Below are 23,853 nucleotides of genomic sequence, written 5' to 3'. Positions count from 1 at the left end.
CCTCGCTTCTCACAGCAAACCAACGATCGATTCCTTATTTCTTCTATCATCTTCACACCTTTTGCCTCTCCTGCCTCCACCGTGACCAGGCATCCTCTCCAGCTCAATTTTGAAGCATCCTGATCTGGGACTCGATTCAAGAATTATCGTCTTGCTTCTTCAGAGAAGAGAGAGACCCCATTGCGCATACCTATATCATTTCACAGATCAGGGTTTTGTATTTATTTGTAGAACCTCTTCGTAGAGAGATGCTAAAAAAAATACGTAATGAATACGTGAACAAATGAACAACGAATCTTAGCAGGAGGAGAAAGCAGAACTAAGTTTTCCCTTTTCCAGTTTAGGATGATGCAGAATTAATGTTCAGTTAACTAACACAAGCTTACAAATGAAGACTGATAATGTTTACCACAAGATTTAACCCATCTTTCGTCTTCATTTGCTATGAATACGAATATGTTTAAGCCAATCGGAAAATAGCTTATTTTTATTCTAATTCTTCTTCTTTGAAAACATTCCTATGTCATGCCATGGGCTATGGTGACTTAAATATGAAATTATATCGTTTATTCAGTGTTTCTTTTTAAACTAGTTGTGCCTCAGATGATGCGATATGTTGAATTCTTGTTAATCAGAACGTAGTGCAGGCTTTTTTGTAATCCTGAATGTGTATCTTTCTAGCTCTCTTATTTTCTGTATTTTTCTGGCACAAAAATTGTGCTACCATAGCTCTGAGGTCAACAGTTAAGTACACTGGTTCAGTTCTCCCTGAAAATTTTCAATAAAGAGAGCACAAAAGATTTGAAGGAGGTAATAGTTTCTGTTGAGATCCTCTGAGGAAGTAAGTAATAAATGATATGTGACACCGTTTCTTATACCTTTAATTTGGAAGAGGAAAAAGGGAGAAGAAACTTGTGGATGTCAATAGAAGCGGAACGCCCTAACAAGTTGATATCGTCTTGAGTGTACTAATGCTGAAGATGTTGGAGTATTATAGCAGGTGTTCACAAAGTGCATTTTCAGAAAGGACCTAGAATTTGATGGGCCAACTCTGCTCCATTCAAAGAAAAGAAAGGTGAAAAAAGAAAACCTTTCTTCCTACGAAGGACTGATGATTCCATAATCAATTACCTTTGCTAAGAAAATCTAAATGTCACGTCTGATGAACTTCTAACCAGGTTTCGTCGCTAAGCTAATATCTAAGACTTTCTAAACTAGGGAAAATCATCTTGTTTAGTTTTTAAAAAAATGATTTGGATCCTAGAGTAGACACAGAGGAAATTTCAAGTGGAAATATGGATATGTCTTACAGAGTCTTAATTTTCTGCATATGTACATATAATAAGACTTAGAGGCGGGGCGCCTGGGTGCCTCAGTCGGTTAAGCGTCTGACTTCGGCTCTGGTCGTGATCTCCCGGTTCATGAGTTCAAGCCCCACGTCGGGCTCTGTGCTGACAGCTCAGAGCCTGGAGCCTGTTTCAGATTCTGTGTCTCCCTCTCTCTCTCTGACCCTCCCCCGTTCATGCTCTGTCTTTCTCTGTCTCAAAAATAAATAAACGTTAAAAAAAAAAAAAGACTTAGATGCAAAACCAAAGATTAGAGACTTTCTAAAAAAGACAAAAGATACAAGGAATTAGGTGGAAGAAAATTGTATTTCTTGGCAAATCTCTTCTATCAGATTCCAGATTCTGCCATTGTGTATGCTGCTCTTTCAATAAAGCCCTGTATTTTTTCTGTAGAAAATCATATCAAGGATACTCATCTTATGCAAATGCAGATGACTTATAATTCTAAATATTGAGTGCCTCTTTAGCACCAAAAAGAGAATAGTTAAGATATTTAACTTTTAGCACATCTCTATTTTTGTGTCATTGATGAGATTATATTTCAGATTATATGGAAAGCACTGAGGAAAATAATAAATAAAGCTCAGCCCCTCTATTTAAGGAGCTTAAAATTTACTGGACAAAAAGATAATTCATAAATTTAATTCATAAATTTGATCATCTTCCCCTGTTATTGGTATAAGCTAACAAACACCACACACATTTGTTGAAGAGTAAGGATTATATAAAATCGATTGATTGCATCTTATTAATAGTTGCTTTTGGACTCATTTATTAGACATGCTTGTAATGGCTTAGGAAGATAAGGGTTTATGTTCACATAAGGCTGGTGAAGCAATTCTTTAATGTCTTCAACATACCAGGTTTCTTGTACGTTTCTGTTATGTCAGCTTTACCATGTGACTTTTATCTCTGAGTTCATCTCATGATTATAAAGATGCCATTCTACCTTCAAGTTCATATATGTGCTCCAGACAAGAAAAAGAAAGCACCAAGGAGGGAAGGGGAGAGACAATCTCAAAGAGAAGAAAGCTCTCACAGAAATCCCCAGAAAAAAATGTCCTTATGTTTCATTGGCCAGAACCATAGTGCATGATCATTCCTAATTGCAACAGCATCTTGGAGACATAGCTTCTCAGCTGGGAATGTTGCTCCCCAAACAAAATGAGAGTTCTATTTATAGGAAAGACGGGTATGTGGATATTGGTCAGATGGAGAGAAATGCCTGCCATTATTAAAACAGCTCTGTGAAGGGTGCTTGGGTGGCTCTGTTGGTTGAGCGACCACCTTGGGCTCAGGTCATGATCTCATAGTTTGTGAGTTCCAGCCCCACATCAGGCTGTCTGCTGTCAGCACAGAACCAGCTTCAGGTCTTCTCTCCCCCTCTCTCTGCCCCTCCCCGGCTTGAGCTGTCTCCCTCTCAAGAACAAATCAATATTTAAAAAGAAAAACAAACACTACATGAATAGCTTCTCAACTTTTGCATTTTTCCCATATACTTATAATCCCAATGTATTAGGTCCAGCCAAGAAAGGCCCTGGTCCTGGGATGTTAGAGAGCCTGCTTTGGCTCTCCAGTTCCATGCCTCTTTCTAAGGGAAAGGATTATATTGGACTGAGGGGAGATGTGTACATGAAGCCATGTACACTCCATTTCCACGATTGCCAGATCAAGTCCCTGATGCTTAGGCCAAGGAATTATCTGCCCAAATGTCTACGGAGTCCTTGGGTCAGTGCTTCTGAAGTCTCAATTCATCACTAGTATAAATGTCCCTATGCTGGAGGGGTGACCAAGGGACAGGTGCTTGCATAGACTGTGGCCAGAGCTTTGACATGTAGGTGGGATGTTTAAAAGTGTGTATCCAACAATCCTCATAGGTCAGGACAAAGCCAAGTGTGGAGGACAGGCTGTGGGATGGGAATAGATTGCCCCCTACCTTGGAATATAAACACTGAGAGTCAAAGAATTCTAAATTCAAACCTGGTTTTCTAGTTATTATGAATATATATCTGTCAAGGAAGCTGGATAGGACATATTTTATTGAAATGTTCAGTAACTGACTTAAAACTCTCATTTGGATCTGTGATATGTGGGCTTCCGTTTGTACTCTTACCCTCAGCTACACAAATATTAGGGGTTGGACAGGGACAAAAATCATGGGATTTTAGTTAATTCAGCTAGCACATGGAGTGGCTCAGTGTGATTTATCTAATTAAAATAGCAACAAATATTCAATAATCATAATTCTCATCATCATCATCATCATCATCACAGAAGATTCCATCTTGAAGACCTATCATTCATTTAATCAACAAATATTTCATGGTACCTCATTATGTGCCAGGAATTATTTTAGGTCCTTAGGATATAGTTGTGAAAATGACAGATAAGGAGTGTGAGTGAACAGTCAGTGCCTTTTACACATCAAGACATTTCTCAGTTATCATTAGTAATTTGGACATTTCTGAAATTCAGACCTTGTGCATGATTTGGCTAAGGAGACCATTTCCCATGATTTTAAGTAAGAAAAATTGTCATGCATTTCATTTTGACCCCAGCCCCTAAACCAGTTCCCCGTGTTCACTAAAAATAGTAAAGCACTTATAAAGAAATAAAAACAATCATGTTAGAATGTAAAATACTAAAAGCAATGTTTCACCACGTAGTTAATAAGGTCGCTAATGAACATTCCTTTATAAAAGTAACAGCCCTTCTTAAAAGCATCAACACACAGCACTTATCCCTTCCATCGACATGGTGTACATCCTAAAAGTCAACCAGTGATTCTGCTTCCAGCTAATATTGAACCAGTTTTCTCACCACAAACAAGGAGTCTGAATAAAATACATTAAACAACAGTTCTCGACATCAGGTAACAGGCAGTGCAGGAGATCTCGGAGGTCTCTGAGAGATAGGGAACAGAGGAGGTGAGACTGCAGCGCCTGCCCTCCTGCTCTGCGTGGAGGCACTTTCTGAACCATGGTGCAGAAAGGGAGAGCCAGAATCCAGGACCGGAGTCCCACTGAGGGGTGAGAGTAGAGGCATGAGCACAAGAAGGTCTATGCCAAGGCTCCGAGATGTGTATTGCAGTACAGTAACATGTTTCACTTTGTTTAACTCACTGCTTCCAACATTTTTTAACACACATCTTTCCTTTTCCAAGTAACAGTTATGCTCGTACCAGTCCTATCCAGTAGAACTTTTTATGATGCTGGAAATACTTTCTCTATTTCTTCTGTTCGATATAGTAGCAACTAACCATGTAGTGAACCCTTGGAATGTGGCTAATGCAACTGAGAAAACCCATTTTTTACTGTACTTAATTTTCTGAAATTTAAATTTAAATAGTCCTATGTGGCTGGTGACTGCCACATTGAACAGCACAGCTCTAGAAAAATGTCTACGGCAAAGATCATACATTTTGGTAAACCCCTGTGTAACAATCATGTTGTTTTCAGCAGATGAAGAAGATCGGGTTCAAGGTCATTAAGACTTGTCCCAAATAAGATAAAGTGAGAACAGAGCCAGGGTGTAAACCCAAATAAACCCAAACAGCTAGTTCCAAATTCCATGTCTTTTCTAGTGTTCCACTCTGCTCCCAAGATGCTACAGAGATGAGTATTTGATGATAATTTCTGTGTTTTTTATTTTGATAATACACTTGCTATTTCTATTTGTATAAATTTGAATTTTGTTGCATTTGTTTTGCTTCCTAAGGAAATATTCTCGTTCCAAATGCTTTATAAATAATTCTTTTCAACTGTATTTTTTACATAAATATTAAGTAGATGTTTCCATTTTATCGATGGAGGCATGACACATAAAGGAACATAAAAGAAACATGAATTCTGTATCTGCTTTATACTGAACACATTTTAAAGCTATACAAGCAAGACTAGAAGTTGGAATAATTTTAGCGTTTATATTAACAGTTATCTTTAAAGCAAAAAGGGAAGTATTCACTTACATGTACACAAATAGTATTTTAAATTTTTAACATTGTTGATTCCCATACAAAATATCAAAGCTACTTTACAGAGGTCTAGGTATAGCTTGTAGTATGGTTTAGTAGTATGTACTTTAAATATCATGTACAAACTAATGGTAATGCTCATAGGTTCAGCTGTAAGAGTTATGTTTCTCAGATTGCATTGATGTGCACTAAACATGACTTCCAATGACAGGTTATCAGATTTACTGACACCCAGACAAGACTCCATTGCATCTAACCAATGATGATGGTTATATATGTCTCACAGGTAATAAATTAATTTAGTATGCCAAATAGAAATAAATGAAGTCATATTTGGCATAACTTCAATTTTCTAAAATTGCTTTTCAGAATATTATCATCAAAAACATTTTGTTACATTTTTAATTTTTTTATATTTGTTACATATTAGGTAAATATGTGTATACACTATGACGGTTACCCATAATTTTCAATGAAAATTAATGTGAACATTTAAAAATATTTTACTTAAAGTATTTTAAATTCTATCTGTAATATACTCTAATTTTAATTATATGACAACTATCAGTATAGGAAAAAGTGAATGGAAAAATGTCAAATTGCTACAAGTGATTATGTCCAAGAGATAAGATTATGTATTTGTCAATTCTCCAAGTTGTTTATAATGCAGTCATATTACTTGTATGAAAGAAAAAATAAATTATCATATCAATGCTACATTTAATCTTCAAAAATATATCTCAAAAGAGGTATATTCTTTATACAAATATATAAGTAGGTTGGCCAAGCTTTGATCTGAAGTATTTATAAAACAGTTAAATTAGAATGGGTTTTACTTTTTAGAAAGGATTTGCATGGCAAAGTGAAGTGAAAACCATGAGCTAATTACGTGGTAAATTCAATTAGTGTAGTCACCTAATCTAAATTATTCAGGCTCATTGTAGCTGTAAAAGAGCAGGGCCACCCTGCCCAGGACCCAGCCATGTGCAAATAGATGGTTAGTAAATCCTGCCAATGGTAATAAACAAAATTGATGATTTTCTTCCTATTCTAGCTGCTTTCTTTTTATGTGTGGGAGTATGAAGCATCAGATAATTTCTTCAATGGGATTTTTTTTTTCAGGAAAAACAGACTTAGAAAAAGCATTCCCGTGTCTCTAGACTCTTATACATGTAGCCTACCCACAACTGAATATTCTCAAAATCATCTGCATATGCCACACATGGCTAAGGCCATAGGTCAAGGGTAAGTAGATAAAAGAGGATACTTTACTTCCTGTTTGAGGTTTGAACTGTTAAGGTAAGAAAATGTATAGGCCAGTACCTACCTGTAATTTGCTTCCAAGCAAGTGTCTTACGTAAACTTGAAATCAATACTGTACCGTCCTCATAGAACAATCTGGAATTGAAAAGAGAAGGGGCCTTACTATCTAGGACTTCTGCACAAATATCTAGGCTGCTAATCTTAACTTCCCCCTTCCCTGATAGAGAACAATGTCAAAGTGTCATTTGGGAACTAGAAACTCTGTGTCCCTTGTGATTAGATTGGAAGCCCCAGATAATCTGAGATATCCCGACAAATCTCAAGACAGTTAATCACATCTTCAAAGTGCCTTTGGCTATGTAGAGTGACATTTACAGTTTCTGGGGATCAAAACCTGGATACTGTTGGGAGTCATTATGCAGTTTACCACACTAATGTTAAAGGTTCTGGTGGTACGGGTGATGAACATGGCAATGTTGTCGTAGGGGGTAGCAAGAGTGTTGGCCAGCTTCATGGCATTAGTACTAATTGTGATGGTGGAGGTGATGTTGATATTGGCAAAGGCACTAGTAATGTTTCGTAAGTGGAGTGACAGGACTCTGGATGTTAGTGAAGTAGGTGTGGGTCACCACTCACACGCACATCACAATGCAGAAAGCACCCTATGACCCCAAAGAGCAGACCAGAGTACCCTAACTGGACTAACTACAGTGGGGCCTTCAACAAGTAATGTCAGCTAGTTGAGCAATTCTGAGAAACGGCTGAGACAGCGACAGAGAAAGTCCCATCCACGTAGGTGAAGATGTTTCACGGAAGAGAATTTGTCAGCACAATTGCCTATGCTTCAGTTTCCGCGGCACTTGGGCATTCTGCTTAACGTAAATGCTTCCCCTCTGCCTGGAAGACAGTAGGCATCCAGCAGCCAGATTTGACAACTGGCTCTCACAGTTCCCTGGAAAGATGACAGGGCACCAGGCTGCCAGTAGGAAAGAGACCGGCTCTGGATACTACACATCATTGTTTTGAAACCTACTCCATCTTGGTGTGTTGTAAATGCCCCCTAGTTCTACCCCCCTATGGACTAAAATTTCACAGAGGAAAATTTCATCAGTCACCTCCAAACATTTTTCAGGTAGAACCTCTCAACCCTCCCTTGTTTCAGCACGCTCAGCACCCTGTCCTGAGAAGTCTGAGTTTATTAGACATCTATTATAACTGACATATTGTTGCAGTGGGGGTGAATAGATGCATTAGACAGATGATCTTAATTGGCTTTCTTCCAAAAGAATTTTTTTAAGAGACAGCTGAAATTCATTCACATTTACAATTAGTAAAACTTTCTTTCATTATTGAAATGCTTGCTGAAACAGCAGCCACATCAGGGTGACAAATCCCGTTATCATGCTTTCCGCAATTGTCTCCCCAAAAGATGCCTATTGAGAGCATTGTCTGGGTTTGTGTATGAGACTGACAATCAAGCTCCAGGCAGAGGGTGGGAGGGGTGTGCTATGCAGCCTGCTCCAAAGTGCTTTTGTGTGTGTTTGTGGTTGTTCAGTAGAGAGATCTAAGGTTCTGGAAAAATCTGAGGACGCACTATGCGTGCTAACAAGATCAGTCATCGAGCATTAGTGGGATTCTCATGCTTCGCGCCTTTAGTTTTCCATTTTCTTGTATTTTCCTCTGTGAGCAATGGCAGGTGCTATCTGTTTGTCAGGCTGTTACTGGGGAAAATGAGGGTGGGGAGAGATCATTTTTTTTTAAGTGAGCAGTTAACAGCTGAACTCACATGGCTGACAATAGAATTGTGATGAAGGGCACACAGAAAGGCATGTAAAGATTATCCCTTAAGACGCTCGTGGAATGAATTGCTTCCTGAAGGGACTGAGAAGGAGTCATTGCTCTGGGCCTAGCATCCCTTTGGGGCCGGGTGAAGGAGACCGGACAGGCCATGCTGGTCTGACTCTGTTAGACCAAAGAGTTTGTCAAACTTAGCAGTTTTTCTTGCTGTGGGACAACGAAGACACAGGTAAGATCTTCAAATGCTGAGTGGAAGGAGAGAAGGGAAAGAGAAGTAGAGAGGGGGAAGAATCAATGAAGCAATGCTGATAATTGCTGTTTCAGTTCTCCTGAGACTTGAGGCTCATTTTCTTTCACCAAATGAACTGCCTGAGGGATGCTGTTTAAATACTTCTGTTTATTTATTGAATTGTCCAACATGCACCATGTTATTTTGTCTCATATTCCTTCTGAGCGCTGACAGTTGCTTTCTCTTTCGCCAATGCACCTCCGAGCATGTTGGCCAACACAATCTGGGCCCACTCCGTTCTCTGAAGAGCTCGCTCTAATTCTAGAACCATGATTCCAGCCCAGCGAAACCTGCTATCCTGACAATGAGCCTTGCCCTGAATGCAGAGAAGCCATGTGCCCAGGGTCATGCTTTTGGCCGGGGCATATCAGGGCAGACACACAATCTGAGGTTGAGAGGTGAGGCAATAGTGTTGCTTGAAAGAGGCGAATGGAGCTGTGAAATCAGAAAATCCCTTGCCCACAGCGTCCTTCGGTGCCTGGAAAGAGGTCTGAATTCACATGGTGTTGTCACTGATACCTTTTCAAGGTTTTCAGGCTTCTCCTTAGTGTATACTGAACTTGACTGAGATAAAGAAATTAAGAATGTCCCTAAATTCTAAGTGCCATGAGGGCACAATGTCTGTCATGATCATCTCTGTGGATCCAAGTCAGCATTTTCCTAGCACGTAATGAATATTCAAACGTTTTGATCTAATGAATTAGTGAATTACAGAGTTTAACTCAGCTTTGCCACTTACTGTGTGATGGTGACAATTTTCGTGCTGACAGCAGGTACCCGGGACTCAGCACCATGGGCAAAACATCATATAACATAGAGCCTCTGCTTTCAGGAAGCCTAGGCTTGAGGAGAGGTGATGAGGTATATAAACCAAAAAGTGTTGTATGCGCTCTGATAAAACATGTTCAGGGAGGGGCACCTGGGTGGCTCAGTCGGTTAAGCGTCCGACTTCAGCTCAGGTCATGATCTCACAGTCTGTGAGTTAGAGTCCCTCATCGGGCTCTGTGCTGACCGCTCAGAGCCTGGAGCCTGCTTCGGATTCTGTGTCTCCCTCTCTCTCTGCCCCTCCCCTGCTCATGCTCTGTCTCTCTCTGTTTCAAAACTAAGTAAAAACATTAAAAAAAAATTTAAAAAACAAACATGTTCAGGGTAAAGGAAGAAATAATCACTTCTCTATGAGAGGGCGGGTCAGGAAAAGAATTTTCTAGAGAGTGACTTTTGAACCAAGTTTAGTTCTAGATGAGTAGGATGAACCGAGTGTCCAGGCCCTTGACTTGCCAGCCCTGAATCTGGCTCCGGCTTCTCACGGCCATCGCGGCACCCCCTCCACATGAGCTGGTCTGCTGTGACTCTGTTAGAACACTGTCATTACCTGGATGCTCATTTCAGTGGACCTCTTATCACTGTTAGCTAAAATATTGTCCCTGGAGATTTTCCATTCTCTCATCTCAAACTCTTCCAGCCTCAACATACCCACCTCCACCCAAATGAGTGAGAAGCCAAGGGACGGATGACAGAGGTTTTTGCATCCAGCAATCAAAGGAAACAAGGTACTTGTCCTGCAAATACAGCTTCCAGACAAGTCTCTAAGCCCCCACTTCCAACCAATTTTCTACTCTACATCTCTTATATAGGAATTCTAACCTCCACTGCTCCAACAAATTTTAACAGCAACTTCTCAAACTCCTATCTCATGGAAAACAGACTACATCCTCGAAGTCATCAGAAGATATTTTTTCCCCATCTTGACATTTACCAAAACCATTATGCTGTTTCCCTACACCCTCCCTGAAGGAAGCATTTTATTCTCCTGAAACTCATAACCCCACAAGCCTCCTGAGAAAATTTTGGCATCATTTTTGCTTTACAAGGCTGTTTCAAAATCTTACTGCTTCCCACACTCCATCTCTGAGGCACGTGGCACCTGGTCACATACCACTACCTCTCATCACTGTCTCTAACAACTGTCTTGTTATACCGCCCCAATTAATGATAAATATTGGCATATGAATCACAACCTTCCTCGTTAGCCCAAGCACGGCCACCATCCTGGGTGATTCCAATGAACATGTGGAAGACCTATCCAACATCAAAACCATTCCTCTGCTTGGATTTGTCAATGATGACATCCTTCTCACACATCATATCAAACTTTAACACTTAATTCTTTGATGACAGTTTCCTTTATTTCCAGCTGGTCAACGCTCTCAAGTAGTCACTCCCACCATCCCTGCATTTGATGCCATAGGGCCCCCTGATCTCCAGACCACTTTACTGTCTTAGTCATACAGACCCTTCCGGCACCCCTTCTTTTACTGACTAGCCTTGACCTATTCAATTACATAAATATCTGATCTGCCATCACTCACCTTCCTCACATTCATCTTCCTTATACAGTCAGATCCTAACCGCCCATCCCTCCATCCCTGGGACATGTCCATAATTTACCTTTTCTACTCCTATATCCAGGCTCCTAAGCACTGCTTGAGAAAATCCCAGCAATCATGTGGAGTAGTGACAGCAAAACTGGCCTCCAGCCTTATCCGGGCCCCTGTTGTTACCTGACATTTTTTTATTTGTTCTTGGTCTTTGGTTCAAGCTATCCATACCCCTTTTAATGTTGATATTATCCATCAGTTTAGCTAGTCAATGGTCAAGCACCAGTTTAGGTGTTGTTGCAAAGGTTATTTTTAGACGTAATTAACCTGTCATCAGTAGGCTTTGGGTTAAGCAGATTATCCTCCACAATGTGGTGGGGCTAATCAGTTGAAAAATCTGATTAATTAATCAGACCTTAAGACTTAATCTGACCTTAAGACTGAGGTCTCCCAAGGAAGAAGGAATACTGCCTGCAGACTATCAGGCTTAAGACTGCAACATCAACTCTCACACCCATTGCCAGCCTGCCGGTCTATCCTGGAGATTTCGGTCATGTCATTCCTCACAAGTGCCTGAGCCTATGTCTCAAAGCAAAGCTCTCTCTCTACATATATCCTATTGGTTCGGTTCCTCTGGAGCACACTGACTAATATATCTCTCAACAACTAATAAAAATACCTGCTACTTTCTCAGTCCCCATCCCTCTCACTTTCAGGATACCTTGTTTGGTACACCCAGAAAGTTTAGGCAAAATCCAGCCTAACCTGACTCAACTATCCAACATCCTATTTCTGATGATCTTACACGAGGTGTCTACTGCCCGGGTGACATCTTTCTTTGACATTTAAAGAAAAACATTTTAATGGTAATTATATATCTGTGATGAATACCAAAGTGATTTACCAAGGTGGTGATGGCTTATGTGTCCCTTGAAACTGTCCACACTGAAACTTTATTTCTACTGCAAAAAAAAAACCTTATTCTCAGTCCTGAGGCTGCTATTCTTTGTTGTAAAACAAACACATACTCATGGATTTAGGACCAGAACAAAAGGAGTTATTCTTAAAATTGAATATTAGACATTATTAACTTAACCATTCACTAACCATTCCTCAATGACCTGTAATTTTATACTGGCCATAAGCCCCTTAAAGACCTAGCTTGATGCCATTTTCTCAGGGCGTTCTCTCAAATATTTTCTCAGATTGTGAGCATCAGCCCTCCTTGAAATATTTTTCTAACTCTCTTCTCCTCTCTCTAGAAATGACTCTTCCAGAAACTCTAAATTCATCCTTCTGTCTATATAATGTAGAGGAATATAGATTTAACCACAGCACGGTTCCCCAAGTGTGGTCTGGGGACATGTGGGGTCACCAAAACCTTTTTAAAGCATCTGTAAGGAAAAAACTATTTTCATAACGTAATTAAGAAATTGTTTGCCTTTCTCACTGACATCTTCTCAACAGTGTATAGTGAGTTTTCTAGAAGCTGTGTGACATGAGATATTGCAACAGACTAATACAGAGTTAGGTATAGGAATCCAGCTATCTTCCTTAGGTAAGACTCTAGAGAGATTTGCAAAAACATAAAACAATAGCACACTTCTCACTAATTTTTTAAAAATAGAATGATTTTTCATAAAATATGTTATTTGGTTAGTACTTGATTGGTTTATTGTTATTTTTAAAGCTTTTATTTTTATTTATTTTTGAGAGAGAGACAGAGAGAGAGAGAGAACAGGAAAGGCAGAGAGAGGGACAGGGAGAGAATCCCAAGCAGGTTCCATGTTGCCAGCACAGAGCCATACACAGGGCTCGAACTCACAAACCATGAGATCATGACTTGAACCGAAGCCAAGAGTCCGACACTTAACCCACTGAGCAACCCAGGCACCCTGGTTTATTGTTATTTTTAAATAAAATTTTAAAAATATATATATTTCTTAAATTTTTGTTTCAATTGCTAATATGGTAAACACGTAGACTTACAACCTACTTAAACAGAAACTCTGGTTAATGTATGTAAAGAGATCCTAGGACCACAAAGTTTGAGAACCACCCAGGCCATGCTGTGGTAGGCTTCTATCTTTTTCATACCAAGAAGCCATCAAGGCATTTTTCCTTTGAGGATTTAATTCTTCTGATACAAATTATGACACTTTTTTAGGATTAATAGCAAATTTTCCTTTCTTTCTTTCTTCTTTCTTTTTTTGTTTGTTTGTTTGTTTCTTTCTTTCTTTCACTGCTGAAGGCCAAATAATCTATATCTCTGCTTATCTTTTATTCCTTCCCTCTAGGCTCACACAAGTAGGGATCCTCGCTCCTGTCAACTCTTGGAGCTACTATTTACTTTCATGATTATCCTCAAATACTTTATCTTCTATTTCTTAAACAGTTCCTTATTTGAGCCCATTCCCTTCAGCCTATAAATAGGCACGAGTTCATCTAATTTAAAAACATACGTGCATATTTACATATTTATATTTCATTTACACATATATAATTTAATATCCATGTAACACACTTTACTTAATTACAAATGTAAGTATCAATCAGACATCTCTACATATCTTGATTTTAGCCAAGCTTTTGTGAAAAGAATCAAAACTTTTTCTGTGTCTCTTTATTTCTTCACCCTTCAGCTCCTTTGAACTAACATCTGACTGGATTCCTCCATAGCAACTATTTTGGTAATGGTCACTGATGACTTCCAAAATGCAAAATTCAATGGACACCATGTAGCTTTTATCAAAAATGAATTTCCTGTGGTACTTTGTACTGCTAACTACTCTTTCTACCTTTGCCTTCTATGGCCTGTTCTTCGCGGACTCACTTCCTCTCCGACCCCTCTTTCCCACTCTCTGATTTGGGCTCCTCTTTGTACCTACACTCCTGAAATCTTATTTGCCAGATTTGTGTCAAGATTTTCCAGAGTTCTGTTCATACGCTGGTTGGATGTGAAAACCAAACAAGAAGACTTGAAAGAGCCTGTCAAATTTCTGACTTGGTCAATGACTAGTACCGCCACCTGAACCAGAGAACATGGCTCAAGAAAAGTACGTTCAGGAGGGGAAATACCTTTTCATACTAAGAAGAGGATGAAAGAAGCAGATGGTTGTAGTAGTAAAAAGATTGAAATGTCCAGTCGCACACCATCTCTAAGGTCTCTTTCTCTTTTAAAACTCAAGTGCTTGGGACCATTTTTGAACGCGATGCAGATCATGGACCAATATAGTGGAGGATATAATGATGGGAGCGTATGAGGTAAGCTGCATGGCCATTTTCCAGAAATGCTTTAGAAAAAAACTTCTTAAACTAAGTGGACGAAGTGACCTCAAAGTCCCTTCAGTATTTAGATTTTATGGTTCTCTGATTATTCAAGCATTAATCTCAGAACCGAAGCCAAAGAAACTAAGGCAGAACTACTGAAAATCAGGGAGGAGTCACAAAAATAATGCATTTCCTCTTTGTTCTGAGGGACTAAGAACAAATCATGTAAAACACTTTGGAAGGGCATCCCATCCACAGCCCAAAGAATTTCTTCTTGACCGACATTTAGGAAGCAGAGAACAGTCTTCTAAATTTTTTCCTTCCCACCTTAAGATAAGCATCTTCATTTATTCATCTTGATGCCTTCTGTTATTTCCTCCTGAGTAGGATATGCTTCAAGGTTAAACTTGACACCAACAGTTGACCAGTGACAGGTGACAGCTGACACAAGATAAGTGGATGGAATGATCTCTGGTGTGCTTGAGCAGCTTTCTCATAATCTGTTATTAACACAGTCACCCTTCTCCAGAACCTTGGGCATAGAAAAAGAAGTATTCTCTGACACATCACTCTACCTGCCCTCTGAAGGAGGGTTCTTGACCTTTGAGGGCAACATTCATTGTTGCTTTCTTCTAAGAACAAGTGCAGACGCTCCTTGACCCTTCAGCTAGAGAATACCTAGGTGATAAGCCAGAGTATTCTAGAGTATTGCTGATTTTTGGATATGACAGATTTTAATATCAAGTTTAAAATAAATGAGCAAACACAGGGTGAAGAGCGAGTATTGCTGAAGACCAATCATAATGAAGAAGAAGAAAAAAAGAACGAGAAGGAGGAGGACATGAAGTAGGAAGAAGAAGAAATAAAAGAAGCATTAATTAAATGCCCAAGACCAGGACAACCCTTTCATTTACAGTCTATAACACCGTGAGGTACATGTTCACTGTCTCACAGTCACAGGTGAGGAAACAGAGATTTAAAGAGCCTACTAGTCTGCCCAGGCGCACACAGACACTGTGTCGGATACCACGTTGCACTCAGGCTGAGAAAATCAGCAGGGCAAGATGGTTGTGGCTGACACGTTTACCAAAGTTGAGAAAAATACCGAAGGGCCTTGCATCCCGGGTGTTTGAACCTTGTGCAACCGTTCAAGTCCATTTCTAAAACCCCCACAGCACCAAAATATTGGGAAAATATCGCGCAAATTTCCTGCTGAGTCAGATTATAGCAAGTAGAAGAGTATTGGCATACATAGTTATGCATATACGACTCCTCTGGAAAGTTCTTCGTGGGGAAAAAAATAGACACAGGCACTGTCTTTTTTTTTGAGAGAGAGAAAGAGTGCCCATGCTTGAGCACTTGTACAGGTGCAAGCAGGGGAGGGGCAGAGATAGAATTCTAAGCAGCTTCACAATGTCAGCCTGGAGCCCAACTCGGGGGCTTGATCTCATGAACCCTTGAGATCATGACCTGAGCCCAAATTAAAAGTCAGATGCTTAACTCTGAACTGACTAAGCCACCCAGACACCCCAACCAAGATATATATTACAGCACTTTGGAAATAACAAGATATAAGATGCTAGAAAAGGCTACCGATAACACAAAATTGTAAATATACTTTTCATTGTGATTTTGTAGATCTGCAGCGCTGTCTCTGTTCAGATAGAATGAATGGATCTGACGATATTGGAGCTGCCACCTGAAGAATATAAGTTAAAATCAGGAGCGAGTATCTTCTGTCCTCATTATCACTGTGACCTCAATTATGACTGGCTACTACAACCCTAAAACTCTACGACCAGGTCACACTTGATGGCTCACAAAGTGCCTTGTCATATACCATCTCATTTAATTCTAATAATTATCCTATATTGTTATTGTCCCTTCACAGAGGAAGCTCTGGAAATGGATGTGACCCAAGTCACATCTGTGATCGGTATCAGAGCTGGGATTCCAACCTAGGTCTTCAGCTTCTGCTCTAATATTATATTTGTAACCACATTTTTTAATAACATATTTACTCCCTGATGATGAAACTGTTCATGTAAGTATCTTCTCTGGATGTCCGTGAAGTGACACTTCATCTCATTTTAGAGTTTGCCAGAAACTCCTGGCCACAAAGGAAAGAAAATACGGATTGCTCTTCTAATTTGCCTGGTGAATGTCTAGGTTGGGTAAGGGATGTCAGAGGGCAAAGTATCTGCAAGCTTTTCATTATGTGTCTTTATGCATCTAGATATCTGATGTGCGGCTTGATAACTGGAAGCCAAATCCAAAAAGTTCATCTTGAATTGCACTCTGGCCTGTGATGTGTCTCTCCACACAACTGTGTGTGTGCGCGCAAATAAGTATGTAAATGCACATACATTTGCATCTATATACATAGGTATTTATATACACATAGTAATTTGTAAATGTAGAGGCCATTCATGCAGTCTGCATGAGTTCTATTACTATGTAGACCCTGAGAAGTGTGACCAATGAAATGTTATACATGTCATATGTAAGGCAAAATCAACATTACCCCCTCCCTGGGCTTATTAAAAGGTGGGAGAATGAAATGAACTAAAACTACCCACTGCAAATCAAACATCATATTGGTTTGCTTTTTTTCTGAAAGTTTTCATTGTTCTGATAGATTGTGAAAACCATTTAAATCACTTCAATCGCTATTTGTGGACTTCAAAGACATTGGGCTTGGGTTTAGGTGTCTCTGCTTATGAAACACAAGTGCCCAGTACTCACTTTCTCAGCTGGGCCTTCCCTCTCTTTAGCTTTGACCTTCACTTGCTCTCAAGTTGCAAGCTCATCAGTAGCCTCTTGCCGGGAGAATGACTGGGGCAAACCTTGCAGAGCAGCCCTAACCGTGTTCCACTGGGTGTCTCAGAGCCAGTCCAAATTTTCTGTGCTTTCTTTTTGTGTATTCCTTCTAAATGTCCCACCTGTGACTGGAGAGTTTGGAGAATTGTCCTGGGCTGCTGGAATGTCCTAATTGCATGGAGGGCTTTAGACAGTGCCTGAGGTTCCATGCCCCAGAAGCATGCCAGTCAATGAGTGACAGGTAGAGGAGTATGAAAGCTCTTGCCCGAGCTGGGACAAACCCCAAAGTGGCATTTATACTCCACAGCTCCCCTGCAGGGTCAGGCCAAGACTGGACTTTGGCTGGACTTATACCCTCCCTCAGCTTCCTGTCCTTCCTGGTCCTACGTCCTCCCTCTTCTTTCCAGGGTCTCCTGGGAACACATTCTTAAGTTTCTGGCACAGGGTCTACTGCTGGGGAACCCAACCATCTACAAAACCCTGGAATATGCTGACCTTCCTTCTTTCCTCCCTTCCTTCCTTCCCTCCTACTTTCTCTTCCTTCCTTCCTTCCTTCCTTCCTTCCTTCCTATCTTTCTTCCCTCCTTCTCCCCCTCCTTCTTTCTCTTTCTCCTTCTTTCTTCCCCTTCTTCTTTCTCTTCTTCCTTTCTTAATTCCTTCCTTCCCTCCTATCTTCTCCTTCTCCCACTTCCCCCTCCCTCTCTGCTTTGTAGTTTCTCATCCTAATTCCTTTGACAAATACACTTCTAACATAGAAATTGATAAATTTATGAGAATTAATATTTATGGAGCACTATCAAGTATTGTTCTAAGGGCTTTGCATGTATTAACTCATTTAATTCTCTTAACAACCTTAGATATAGGTACTATTGTCTTCATTTTATAGGAAAGGAAATTGAGGCCTTCCTGTAAATTGAGGCAGACAAGCGATTTGTTTAAAGTCACACAGCTAGGATTTGAAGGCAAGAATTCTGGTTTTAGAGTCTGCTTAACATCTTTGAGGAACAAACCTGGCTTCAGAGTCCTGGATCTGATTCTTTCATGAATGATAAGAGTTTAGAAAAAGTTCCTTTTTATGTAAAACATTTTCTTACTTTCCCTCCCTCTTACACTCTCTGTAAAATGGGGCCTCCTTGCTGTCTGTTTTCACAAACTAACAAAATAATTTTGTAAATAAATTCTACATTTATTATTTTACTAAACTCTTACTTGGAGAAAATTTAACCATAGCCACAACTTTTGTCAAATATTAAGCTATTCCTTTACTAAAGCAAATCTTCTGATGATTTGGCAAACATACATTATTACTGCTTTTTAAATTGTGGCCAAAATATTAAACAGGATTCAATTTCCAAATTACTCAAAGATATTTCCTAAAATGTTGAAATAATAAGTACATTGACTCATTTTCTGCCTTTTGCCTTATGTTTGTGCTTTTGGTTTTGGGAATGAGGCAAAAAGTAGGATTGTTTTATAATTGAATTTCTTTGTCACCAACTTTGTTACCAACTTGCAAACAGTAATTATCATGTTTACTGCTTACCTGTATCTTGAGAAAGTCTAAATGAAATGTGCTGCCTTCCCGGTAGTGAATATTTAAGTGAAGGAAAAGGAAGACTCTTTGGAAGGTATTTCATCACCTAAGGATTATCTCATTTTTTGGTGACATATATGTGGCACTCAGTGCGTGCCAGGCATTGTTCTAAATGTGTTCTGTGCCTTAACTCAATTAATCCTTGTAAATCCCATGAGGTCAGTACTACTACTATCCTTATTTTATAAATATGAAAACTGACACATAGAAAGATTAAGTATGGTTCCTAAGATCACAAGACTAGTGAATGCTACCAGTCAAAAAGTGGATAGAGCCCTGGGATGTGACTTTAGGGTGTGTGCTCTGGCCATCACACTCTGATACTTCTTGGCTAGTTATGTGGAAATGGAGGGATGGCTGACATCATTTGTGAAGACTAATTCAGTACAGCCATTTTTGTTTATGAATGTGATGGTAATACCATGCAAGGTCACTATGATGAAGGAATTTAGTTACAAACCTCATGAAAAAGATGACGTTACCATAGTTTTGTAGAAACGAGGACCTGAGCAAACTCTTTCATGCCTTATGAGTCTATAGTAATGAAATCCAAAGTCAAAGTATTTGGTACAGTTAACATGAAATAAATATTGGGGTAGGGGTGGATAGGGGAATATAATTCAGGGACATATAATTCACATAATTATAGTTCAGGGACATATAATTCCAATGGGAAGATATTCTGGTGGAAGCCAGTCATTAGATGGGTACCATGGTGTCCAGTGACTGGAACGTGATCCAGTATATAAAGGGCAGTCTTGGCTGGTGTGTGACTGGGGGCAAGTTTCATAACTTTCCTACCTTAGACTCCTTATATACACATAAAGTGATTTAGACAAAAAGCTACCTGATCTTATTCAGCCTTGCAAACCTTTGGTTGTTAAAGCCTGTGGATTTGTTTTGGTTTTGGTTTTGAGTGGAAAGAAGTGCCAGGACTTTTGTTTTCATTAATTAAATGATATTGGCTTATGCTTTGGACAGCCATCCTTGTGAATTCTGAGGCTGCCTCCCCAATATATACCCAGGCGGTGCTTGTGATCCATCAATCTATAAATCAGTAGACATGTTCTACTCGTACATTAAATTACAGGGTGCCCTGGAGCAATATACCTGCTGTTTGTCAGCTACTGCCACCTGCCTCTGGTGTCTGTGGGCTTATAACTTCCAAATGAGCTGTGGTGGGGGGGCGGGAGAGCCAGATGAGAGAAAGGAAGCAGCGATAATGTAAATGCGACCGGACAGGAAGACATGGTTGCACTTGGCTAATGACTTGCAAAAGACTCACTAGTTTTCTCTGTGTTGGAAGTTGGCCATCTGTTGGTTACCTACCTGTTAGCTTTAATTCATGCAGTGACAAAGAAAAGGGAAAACAAAATGGTCTTTCAGTCTGTGTGATGTTAACCCATTTTTCTGGGGGTGGGACAGAGATTCACACTAAACATTGCAAGAAGGTTTCTATCCTACAAAAGAGAAAGTTGACTGTATGTATGTAAAAATGAATTCTCTTTGCTTATACCTGTCAAGAGTTATCAGTACTACTGCTATGTGCCAGACATTCTTCGAGATGCAGGGGCTACCACGGGAAAAAAGACGACGTCCCTGTCCTCGTGAAGCTTACATCCCAGTGAGAGAAAGAGACAAGTAAACTAATAAAGATATGAATTCAGCTAGTGATTGTGCTATGAGGCCAATAAAGCACAGAGAATAATAGGAGAGGGAGTGCCACTACCTTATGTAGTGGGGCCTGGGAAGTCTTTTCAGAGGCGTCACTGGAGCAAAGATGTGAATTATGATAACGGTGCAGAGACCCGGGGTCAGAGCCCTCCAGGAAGAGGGACCAGCAGAGAGGCAATGAAGGTGGCTTGTCCCCTCAACAAGAAGTCTAACTATAGCTGAGGGGTACTAAGCACTGGGGAAAGTGGTAGGAAACAACAGCAGAAAAATAGGCAGGGACAAATTCGCATAGGACCCTGTAGACCAGAGGAAGGACTTAGAGTTTTATTCAAAATGAAATGGGAAGCAGTGAGTTTTGAGCAGGAAAATGGCACAACCTGAGTTACATTTTAAGAGTCACGTGGCTGTGTGTGAAACAGATGTGAACAAGAATGGAAGCCAGGCGACCAGCCAGGAGGCTAGTGCAGTGGTCCAGGTGAGAGATGCTCGTGGCTCCAACCTGGATGGTAGTAGAGGTGGTGAGAACATATTTTTCCAAATATATTTTTTAGGGCAATCCACTTGCTGCTGGGTTGGATGGGAAAGTTTGAGAAAAAGAGGAATTAAGGATGACTCCTGGGCACACCTGGGTGCCTCAGTCAGTTAAGCCTCTGACTCTTGGTTTTGGCTGAGGTCATGATCTCACAGTTCATGAGTTCAAGCCCTGCACCAGGCTCCCTACCGTCAGCACAGAGCCCTCTTCAGATCCTCTGTCCCCCTCCCTCTCTGTCCCTCCCCTGCTTGCACACTCTCTCTCAAAAATAAACATTAAAAAAAAAAGAATGACACCTGGATTTGATCTTGATAGAATGGTTTGATGGCAATTTAGTTTTTTAAAAATATTTGGGGAAAAAAATCAAGATTAAAATATCCAGAGTTAGTTTCATTATGAACTTGTTTAGTTTGAGATATTTATGAAATACTAAAGTGAGCATATTAAGCAGGCAATTGGATATAAGAATCTGGTGCCCAAAGAAAAGGCCAGGGTAGAAGTGTAAATTGGGATTGCTTAGTGTTATGTAATGTTTAAAGCCACGGGAGTCAATGAAATACATTCTCTACAAAGAGAAGGTAAACAGAAAAGTGGATAGGACTGTGAATCAAGACCTGGAGAAGTCCACCATTTCATGTCAGAAGAGGAAGAATCAGAAGAGGGGTGATGTCTCAGGATTCAAAAGAAGAATATGTTTCAAAAAAGAAAGAGCAGGGATGCCTGGGTGGCTCAGTCTATTGAGTCTGACTCTTGATTTTGGCTCAGGTCATGATCCCAGGGCAGTGGGCTTGAGCCCCACGTTGGGCTTCCCACCGAGCATGGAGCCTGCTTGAGATTCTCTCTCTTTCCCTCTGCCCCTCTCCCCCTGTTGTGCACTCTCTCTCTCTCTCTCAAAAATAAAAATAAATTTAAATAAATAAAAAAAGAAAAAGAAAGAAAGGACAGTCACTATAGTCACCAGCAACATGCTGATTTGACAAGTAATACCAGGTAGGGAACAGACTGCTGGATTTGTGAGATGAGGGTCATAAGTAAAATTCAATTGGACTAAAGAGGAGAGGAGAGAAGGGAAGACAGAATACAGACAATTCTTTTCAGATGTTTGCTTTAAGGGGTGCGCGCACACACACACACACACACACCAGGGCATTAATCCAAGGTACGCAAACACAGTGTTTTGTTTTATTTTGTTTTGTTTTTAGTTATTTACACACTGATCTAAGAGAGGCTAAAGCATACTTCTGTCATTCTGTCTTAGAAGGTGGAAAAGCAGTTTATATGGATACAGATGCAGGGGATGGGGACAGTGAACAAGCCAGTCCTTGGTTTTCGCTCAATATTCTCATTTGTTAGTGACACAAAATTGCCACTCCTTAGACTTTTCTTCTTTCTTTTAAAGTTTTATTTATTCATTTTGAGAGAGAGGTGGGGGGAGATAGAGAGAGAAAGAAAGAGAGAGAACCCCAATCAGGCTCTGCATCGACAGGGCTCGAGCCCAATGCTGGGTTCAAACTCATGAACCGTGAGATCATGACCTGAGCCAAGATCAAGAGTTGGACACTTAACCTACTGAGCCACCCAGGGGACCCTCGACTTTTCTTCTTTAGTCTTTTAGATCCTCACAGTGTTTTATGTTTTATATAGTCCACATTTTTTTTGCCTACGCTGATAAATTCAGTCTTTTTCTTAAAGACTTTTATCACCACGATACTTGAAATAACTAATTTCTGCCTAAGTCTAAATTGTAAATCCATAAAACTACAGAAAAGTAATTGTATTTATTCTAATACACTCCTCAAATGCCTGCAGATAAGTAGTTAATATCCCAGGAATGGTTACCCCTCCCACTCTGTTTTGTTGCTGTTCTGATTTCTCTTAAGGTCAAAGGTGTCTTGCTCAACTATCAAAGAAGATGGGCGTACAAAGCTAATGCCATTCGTCAGGGAAAAGAAAGCAACTTCCAGATTAGTATGAGATGATCAAAATAAGAACTCTTTGAATGCTTCCTACATAATTCCATTGATTTCATTTCTCTCCTTCAGAGACTGGCAGCCCCAAATTTCTCTTTCTAAGCATTCCATGCTTACTATCATGAGGGCCACAGCAGCATATAGGCAGATGATAAAAGATTTTGTAATCTGGCTTCTGGATTGTTGTGATAGCCCCTGACTTTTCTTTTTCTTTCAAAAACAATTCCCTAGTCAACAGCTATTAGAAAAATACATTCTCCACCCTACTCTGAGTCCTCAAAAGAGGCAAATTCACCTCAAAATTGGGGCTAACAATCGGTCAGTAAACTAGCCAGCCAAGTAGCCTCAGTTTTATTTAGAACTTTCTGGGTTTTCGCCCAAATTGTTTCCAGAAGCCAGCTGGCTCCCAACCCTTCTTTGGCTTTGTTTTCCTTTTCTGGGGATGTGCTCAGGCTGCGCTTAGTCAGTTTGCCTAATTTTGAGCCTCATCAGTACTTGGCTTGTGCTCACCTTCTGGACTTTCCCGTTCCTGAGTGCCTTCCAAAGACTGCTCTCAACCTAGATTAGAGAACAGGACTGGATAGTCCACAGGGCCTTCAGGATTTTCCGATTTTCTTCAAGAACAGGGAACTTTGGGCTTGATCTGTAAGTGCTATTGCAATACATAAATTCAAAGAAGGGGAATTTGTTGAAGATTGGAGTATCTGGAAAGGACAATTAAGCTGGCAGAATTTTTTTTTTTTTTTATGAACTGTCCTATCTATGACCATTGACTATCAGACAAAGGTTGGATATTTGTATTTAGCTTATGTATAACAGTTAACCTAATAGGCTCACACTAAGCTCTTTATGTTCTTTAGTCAAATGTTCACAATAATTCTGCAACATAGGTGTTCTCAAGGTCTCCATTTTATAGGTAAGATAGCTGAGGCTTAGGAACCTTACAT

General features: G+C 40.0%; 1 long non-coding RNA gene across 1 annotated transcript in view; it reads right to left on the bottom strand.

The window, feature by feature from the left end:
- Nucleotides 1–6,510: 6,510 nt before the first annotated feature.
- Nucleotides 6,511–23,853, bottom strand: part of LOC125924551 (uncharacterized) — a 93,664-nt gene continuing 76,321 nt past the window's right edge. Inside the window, exon 4 of the long non-coding RNA XR_007458464.1 lies at nucleotides 6,511–6,717. This is a non-coding gene — a long non-coding RNA (uncharacterized LOC125924551). The remainder of the gene's footprint in view (nucleotides 6,718–23,853) is intronic.

This window comes from Panthera uncia, chromosome F2, assembly GCF_023721935.1.
Source record: "Panthera uncia isolate 11264 chromosome F2, Puncia_PCG_1.0, whole genome shotgun sequence".
Taxonomy (NCBI): Eukaryota; Metazoa; Chordata; class Mammalia; order Carnivora; family Felidae; genus Panthera; species Panthera uncia.
This window is presented reverse-complemented; position numbering and strand designations above follow the sequence as displayed.